Below are 8,690 nucleotides of genomic sequence, written 5' to 3'. Positions count from 1 at the left end.
CAGCAATGATTTCAAATGGGCGATAAACATTAGAAAACAGTTTAATAGTCTTGCATAGTTGAGCTTTGGAGAGAGACTTACCGGGAAGAGCAATGATAGCGAGGACGGGAAAGAAAATCATTTGAATTGTTATTAAGGCATACGTAATTCGAAGATCTAAGCTCATCCATTCGTAATTAGCAAAGATAAACTGAGAAGCCCAGAAGATATTCCTCGGAATTTCTGCCGCATTCCACGCTGCTGTTCCCGGACTCTGATCCATTCCGGAACCAGCAAACCTTCCTTCTGCAGCGTGCTCTCTCTGTCCCGCTGTGTGGATCGGCGAATCACTGTGAGTGCCGGAGCGGCTGTTCAGTGAGAGCTCAGTGATTCAGATGCTTATTAATAGGAGAGGGAAACTCCCTTGTGACGCTGAAACCCTCCGTGGAAATGACGGTATCGGCATTTAATGAAACGACACATGCAGTTAACCCTTTTTGCGTAGCAGCTGAGTAGCAGGTGTGGGGAGATGTTGTCAAATAATATCTACGTATTAAGTTTTATATGTTCATAATTTATTGTTAAAATATTCAGTAGATTTCGCGAAAAAACTGAGAATAAAATTCGATGTTAGAATAAAACGTGCAGATTCTATCATTAAGCACATTTAAAGAAAAGCGATATATGTTTCAAAAGCTTACTTTTGAATATTGCGATTGTAAAGCAGGGTGGCATAGTTAGCTTAAAGAGAGAATGAGTGAGAGCGAGAGAGGGAGAGAAGCGAGAGAGAAGGGGAGGAGAGAGAGACTGACAGAGAGAGGGAGAGGAGAGAGAGGGGAGAGACTGAGAGAGTCAGAGAGAGAGGAAAGAGAGACAGAGAGAGAGAGAGAGAGAGAGAGAGAGAGAGAGAGAGAGAGAGAGAGAGAGAGAGAGAGAGAGAGAGAAGAGCATTATTATTTCTTGCCCTCTCTCTTTCTGTTCCTATTCAATTGTTTCATGGACAATTTTCATATCATCTTAATACAGTATATTTGTCCATGAAATTTGTGGGGGAGAGTTTCTTAATTACAAAGCCTTTTGCATTGGGACAGTTCCACTCTTTTGACCTCAGGGGTTCGTGCCCAGTGGCACAAACTGACCTCTATTTTTGGTTCCAATGAAGAACGATGAGTTCATCTGTGCCTTGATATGCCCTTCGCTCTCCCCGGAGCGTTGCAGTACCGGACGCAAGCAGATATTCTCATGATCAAAGTCACGTTTATTATCACTGGCATGTGCCGTGATATTTGTTAACTTAGTAGCAACTGATCAATGCAATATATAACATAGCAAAAGTAGATAAATAAGTAAAGTAAATACATTGGGTGTATAGTGAATTTTCAAAAGTCGTGCAAAGCAGAAATAATATATGATAAAAATATGACATAGTAAGCACGGGTTCAATGTCCATTTAGGAATCGGATGGCAGAGCGGGAGAACCTGTTCCTGAATCGCTGAGTGTGTGCCTACAGGCTCCTGCACTTCCCTCCTGATGGTAGCAATGAGAAAAGGATATGCCCTGGGTGATAGGGGTACTGAATAAAGGACGCTGTCACCGCTCCAGGATGATGTCCTGGGAACTTTACAGGCTTGTTTCCAAGATGGAGCTGCCTAAATTTACGACCCTCTGCAGCTTCTTTCGGTCCTGTGCAGTCGCACCGCACCACCCCGCCCCCAACAACCCTCCTTACCAGACAGTGACACAGCCTGTCAGAATGCTGTCCCGTCTATAGAAGTTTCTGAGTTTATTTCGTTCACATACCAAATCTCTTCAAACTAAAAATGAAGTATAGTAGCTGTCTTGCCGTCTTTTTATTGCTGCATCGATATTTTGGGTCCAGGTTAGGTCCTCAGATAAACAGACACCCAGGAACTTGAATCTACTCCTCTCTCCACTTCTGATCCCTCTGTGAGGATCGGCATCTGATCCGTTGTCTTGCCGTTCCTGAAGTCAACAATCAGCTCTTTCGTCTTACTGACGTTGAGTGCCAGGTTGTTGCTGAGACACCACTCCACTAGTTGGTATATCCGTTCCCGTGCGCCCTCTCGTCTCCATCTCATGTTCTACCAACAATGATTGTATCATCAGTAAACTTATAGATGGTATATGAGCCATGTCTAACCACACAGTCATGGGTGTACAGACAGCAGGGCAGTGGGCTAAGCACACAGCCTTGAGGTGCACCAAATTTGATCGTCCGCGTGGAGGAGATATTTGAACCAATCCGCACAGATTTTCGTCTTCCAGTTAGGAAGTCGAGGATCCAATTGCAGACGGAGGCACAGAGGCCCGGGTTCTGTAACTTCTTAATCAGAATTGCGGAAAGATGGTGTGAATGCTGAGCTATTGTCACCAAACAGCATCCTGCACAGGTGTTTGCATTGTCCAGGTGGTCTAAAGCCGTATGAAGAGCCATTACGATTGCTTCTGACGTTGACATGTTGTGGCGATAGGCAAATTGCCGTGGGTCTAGGTGCCTGCTGAGACAGGAGTTCACTCTAGTCATGAACACCCTCTCAAAGCATTTCATCACTGTGGATGTGAGTGCTACCGGGCGATGTTCATTAAGGCAGCTCACATTAATCTTCTTAGGCATTGGTATAATTGTAGCTGCATTTGAAGCAGTGGGAAAGTCTGCCCGGAGCAATGAGAGGTTGAAAATGTCCTTGAATACCTCCATCATTTGGTTGACAGGTTTTCAGAGCCTGACCAGGAATTCCATCGAACCTTTCATCTTGTGAGGGTTCACTCACTTTAAAGACAGCCTGATATCCGCCTCTGAGACGAAGATCACCGAGTCACCGCGTCCAGCAGGGATCTTCACAGCTGTCGTTACATTCGCGCAGAGAAGGTGTTTGGTATATCTGGTCGTGAAGCATCACTGCCATTCATGCCATTGGGTTTCGCTTTGTAGGAAGTAATGTCTTGCGGACCGTGACGGAGTTGTACATCCGATGTCGCCTCCAACCTCGTTGGAAATTGTCACTTCGCCGTCCCCAAATCATATCTGTTTTACTGGTACAGACCCAGGTCGCCAAATGTAAATGCCACAGATCTAGACTTCAGCAGACACCGTACCAGCTGGTTCAGCCACGATCTTTGGTTTGGGATCGTACAATAATTCTTTGTAGGCACACACTCATCCACACAGTTTTAATGAAGTCCGTAACAACTGCATCATATTCATCCAGATTCGAAGATGAATCCCTGAATATAGTCCAGTCTACAGATTCAAAGCAGTTCTGTAGTCGCTCCTGTCCTTCCCTTGTCCAAACCTTCTTGGTCCTCACTCCTCTTGTTGTAGTCTTCGGTCTCTGCCTATACTTGGGGGTAGAAGTAAAGCCAGGTGATCAGACTTCCCGAAGTGAGGGCGTGGAATAGGACAGTAGGCATTCTTGGCGGTGTTGTAGCAATGGTCCAGTGTGTTGTTTCCTCTAGTACTGCAAGTGATATGTTGATGGTAATTGCTTAGTGATTTTTTCAGACTGGCCTGGTTGACAATTCCCAAACCACTGGTGAATGCGTTAGGGGGCGCTGTTTCGTGCATGATGACCCCATTATTCCTTCCTTATGCCACCGAAAGTACGGTTCACACCATTTACGTTGGAGATTGATAGGTTCGTTGCCTAAGGTAGAAGGAATCAATTTTAGAAAACCAAGCATATTTATTTTTCAACATAGTTCCCTCCTACACGTACACGCATAGTCCAGCGGTGGTGGAACATATGGATCTCTTCGTTGTAGTAGTGGTCCACAGCAGGGGTGATTGATAAGTTCGTGGCATAATGAAGAAGGAGATGAGTCATTCCCTTCAAACTTTCTGCATTATCACCCAAAGAGTTCAACTGCACGTGCATGTAACAGAGCGTCTTGGACCTGCAGGTGGGACGCAGCAAGTATTATTGATAAATTCGTGGCCTAAGGTAGAAAGAGATGAGTTATACCGCTCCCGTTACATGCCCGTGCAGTTTAACTTTGAGTGAAAATGCAGAAAGTTTGAAGTTAATAGCTCATCTCCTTCTACCTTAGGCCACGAACTTAGCAATCACCCCATGTTGTGGACTGTTTCTGGAAGTCCAAGACGCTGACTTATACAAAGAAGAGATCCGTATGCTCCACGACCAGTGGACTAAATGTGTAAATGTAGGAGGGCACTATGTTGAAAATTAAATGTGCTAAGTTTTCTAAAATTGACTCCTTTTACCTTAGGCCACGAACCTATCAATCACCCCTCATAGATTAATGACTGAAACGTCTGTTCTCTCTCTAACAACCTGCAAACGAGTAGGATGATGGTCACTCGTCCCAAACGAGTTCCCCACTGAAACAGAAGCCGCTTGACCCGTCTCGTTCCCTCACAAGTGATGGAGTGCAACAGTCCGTCTTTCAGTATAAACTTCATTCCACTTCTCAAAGCGGTGCCGAAGGCACAAAGCACATTTGACCCGATCTTCATCGGTGGCACTTTGACAGTTTTGGGCAATATGTTGCAGTAATTCATCAGTAATTATTATTATTATTATTATTATTATTATTATTATTATTATTATTATTATTATTATTATTATTATTATTATTATTATTGTTGTTGTTGTTGTTGTTGTTGTTGTTGTTGTTGTTGTTGTTGCTGTTGCTGTTGTTGTTATTATTATCATAATCATCATCATAACTATTATTATTCGTCTACCTATCTCTGTGCTCTCACCTCTACTTCCTGCTCACGACTGTGTGTCCTCGTGTGCGGTCCCAGGTATTATGGATTACCCTACCCGCAATAACGTGTCTCTCGTCATGTTATTGCAGGCCTCTGAATCTAAAGCAGGACGCGGATTGTATTTATAGTAATGTATGACACCTTTTATGAGTTTGGCTTTTAAAGCAACATTTTGGTGAATGATGATTGCCACGTGATCGTGTCCGTGTCAGTAACCAGATGAGAAGCTCCCGCACCGGAGGTTGGTCTGGAAGGTTCAGTCGCTCGGCATTCACGATGAGGTAGTAAATGGGATCAGACATCGGCTTTGTAGTGGAAGCCAGAGAGTGGAAGGAGATTGTCGCATCTCTGACTGGAGGCCTGTGACTCTGACAGTGCCGTAGGGAGCAGTGCTTAGTACGTTTTTGTTTCTCGTCTATATCAACCATCTGAATGATAATGTGGTTTACTGGAAATCTGCGGGTGACAACCTGATTGGAGGTGTAGTGGACAGCGAGGAAGGCTGTAATGACTTACATCGGGATCCGCACCAGCTGGAGAAATGAGCTGAAAATGGCTAATGGAATTTCATACATACAAAGAGATGTTGCTCTTCGGCAGAAGTAACCAGGTAGGGCACTGAGGAGTGCGGTAGAACAAAGGGAGCTGGGAATACAGGTCTATAATTTGTTAAAAGGGGCGTCACAGATAGATAGGGTTATAAAAAAAGCTTTGGGTACGTTGGCCTTCATGCCTCAGAGTTAAGTAAAGGAGATGGGATGTCACGCTGTATGATACATTTTTGAGGAAATTTACAATGATGTTGCCGGGTCTCGAGTTCATGGTTTCTCGAGTTCGACTTTTGGTAAGGGGAGGGAAGTTCAAGGGGGATATTAGAGGAAGGGTTTTCACTCAGAGAGTGGTTGGTGCGTGGAATGTACTGCCTGAGTCAGTGGTGGAGACAGCTACACTAGTGAAGTTTAAGAGAACACTAGACAGGTATATGGAGGAATTTAAGGAGTGGGGTTATATGGGAGGCAGGGTTTGAGGGTCGGCACAACATTGTGGGCCGAATGGCCTGTAATGTGCTGTACTATTCTATGTTCTATGTTTTATGCTCTTCCATTGGATAACAGTTTCTACTATCGTGATACTTCCTTCATTTTTCATCTTTGTGCTTTCATTTAATTTCAGTTCCGTGTACTTCTTAACAGAATAGTATATGTTCGTTGGAGTGGTTAATCATGTTTCCGTTGATGAAAATATATCTGACTGTTGTGAAAAGTATTTAAAATTATTCTGTTCATTCTTCTTTCCCAGGTGGAGTTAATGCAAATGGGTTCCAGTGTCCATGGTGATTTCTAAAAATTCCTCATTTCAGTCCATATTTTCCTTTGTAAGTCTTTTTTCAAATCTGTTTCCGACCCGGATATTATGCGATATATCTGCTAAACATGTCAATATGTATTATCTTGCTTTGCTAGGCTCAAGCTGATAAAACCAGAGGTCCGGGTACACTAATTTCTCAATTGTTCAGAACTTTCCGCCTATCCTAATGGTGGTCAGTATTGAGCTTTTCTGAAGATTTACTGACATACTGCTGTGTGAGGATGGTGACGGGTGAGGAGGAGGGGAAGATGGAGGAGGTGAGGCGTGAGGACAGAGGACAGAAGAGGGCGAGGGAGCTACACACACTCAGACAGGGGATTGGGAAGTTCCATTCTCTCTGACCCGAACACAGTAACCAAGGCAGCACAAGGGGAGGATCTGAGGTTTCACGTTCTCGCTCCGTTCGCCAGTTCCTCCTGTTCCCGAGCTGCGCTGCGAGTTTCTGCTGCTCTGAATGGAGCCTTTCACGCGTCGCTATTCCATTCACATCTCGTCTCCGATTGACACTCACTGTCTCTCTCTCCTATCTCTCCCTCCATTCGCTGTCTCTCTCCCCGCTCTCTCTTTAACTATCACACTTTTTAACTCTCATTCATTCTCTCTCTCTCTCTCTCCCTCGCTCTCTCCCTCTCTCTCTCTCTCTCTCTCCCTCTCCCTCTCCCTCTCCGTCCCCCCTCTCTCTCTCGGACTTACTCTCTCACTTGGGTTTGCTTTCTGTTTTTTTCTCTGTCTCTCTCCTGTATTTGTCTGTCTGTCTGACTGTTCCTCTCGTTTTTTTTAATTCTCACTGCTTCTAAATCTTTCTCTATAACAGTCCTTCTCATTCTCCGCGCACTTCCTCCCGTGGGAGAATCTGTGGTTTGGGATTGAGAGAAAGGGACTGTGGCATCAGGGAGAAAGGGGGCGGGGAAAAGAGAGAGTGAGAGAGAGAGAGAGAGAGAGAGAGACATTTACTTCCACCACACTTGTCACACTCAACGTCTCCGTTGAGGTGATGGAGGGAAGAGAGGAAGATGTCAGAGAGAGAGAGAGACGGGAGAGAAAGAGCTCTGGGATAGAGAGTCTGGAGAGGGACTGAGAGTCTGAGGCAGACATATAGGGGTGAGGAGAGTTTGGAGAAGGACCCTGGAGGAAGAAAACACTGCTTAATTACCACCAGCTTTTATATTACATTGATTGTATTGTGGTTATAATTTTATGTTGTTTCTTGTGTATGCCTGCAAGAAAATGACATGTTCGGCCCAACTTTGCGGGCCGAAGGGCCTGTAGTGCGCTAGGTTTTCTGTTTCTGAACTGAATTTCAGAGCTGAATACGGTGACGGAGATGTACTTTCGTAATAAATTTGCTTTTACCTATGAAAGAGACTGTCGGAGAGAGAGAATCTGGGAGGGTGGAGAGAGAGCGAATGGGGAGCCAGAAGTGTGAGACGGGGAGAAAGGCCAGTGAGAGAGAGGGAGAGACCAAGCCGGAAAATAGCCCAGGAGGAGAGGGAGAGAAATCGTAGATGAGAGAGCAGCCGGGATGAGGGGGAGATTTGGGATGAGACCGGGGACATAGAGACGGGGAGAGCTGACGTGGGGAAGGGTAGATGAGACTGGGTGCCGAGAGTGTAAAAGAGGAAAGGAGCAAGAGCGCGTGAGGGGTAGAGAGAGAGAGAGAGAGAGATGGGGGCAGGGAGAGAAACGAAATAAAGGGTGGTGAGAGGGGCTGGAGGACAGGATGGGGGAGAGAGAGGTGGGGAAAGAGATGGAGAGGGCAAAGGGGACAGAAGGGGAAGAGAGGTGTGAGAGAGAGAGGCTGAGGGAGTGGGTAGGGGATGACGCAGAGGCGATGATGGTTTTACTCGTCTCAACTCGTCTCCTCACCTTTTCTTTCTCCCCTCCCTCTCACACCGCCCCCTGCTAACCAGCCCGCACCGAAAGATCGCTTTCATCTTCTCCAGCAAGCTCGCGCCCCCTCCTGCCTTCGGGCCGAGCGACCTGAGGAGGGGCGGGAGAAAACTGAAGGTGGTATTTTGGAGATGGGTGGTAACGGCGCTGAGCTCTTCCCGGAACTACAGTCCTCCCCATGGGTACGCCTCACTGTTCCAGCTCCCTTGTTACGAGTCTTCTTGTCCCAGCCCTGGCATCCTGTCATTCCTGAAACACTCCGCTCTCTGTTCTCTCGCTCTCCCCTCTATAACCGCCCATCTCACCCTGGCTGGCGGCCATTTTGTGATGTTTACCATTGACAACCGCTCTCCCAGCATCACTCCCCTACTCACCCCGTCACTCCTGACACAGCTATCCCCTCTCTGTCTCCTTGTCCGTTCTACTGCCATTCACCGTGGCGTGGTGAGCATTTTCTGATGGGAAATTTCGCTCCCCCACCCAATCCCTTCCCTTCCCTGCGTCGTTGAGTGAGTGGCTCCCCTCTCCCTCCGTTGTGACACTCAACTCTCAGTCGCTCCCCTGTCCCTCCGTTGTGACACTCAACTCTCCGTCCCATCAGCTCTGACCGCGTCCCGACCCCTTGTTCCCCTTTTCCCCGAACACACCCCTCTTTCTTGCAGCTTGTTTTATTTGCGAAGGAATTGTCAGCACCCATCC

The sequence above is a fragment of the Hypanus sabinus genome, unplaced genomic scaffold (assembly GCF_030144855.1).
Source record: "Hypanus sabinus isolate sHypSab1 unplaced genomic scaffold, sHypSab1.hap1 scaffold_1416, whole genome shotgun sequence".
NCBI classification, from domain to species: Eukaryota; Metazoa; Chordata; class Chondrichthyes; order Myliobatiformes; family Dasyatidae; genus Hypanus; species Hypanus sabinus.
The sequence above is the reverse complement of the archived record's forward strand: the minus strand, read 5'-3'. Positions refer to the sequence as shown.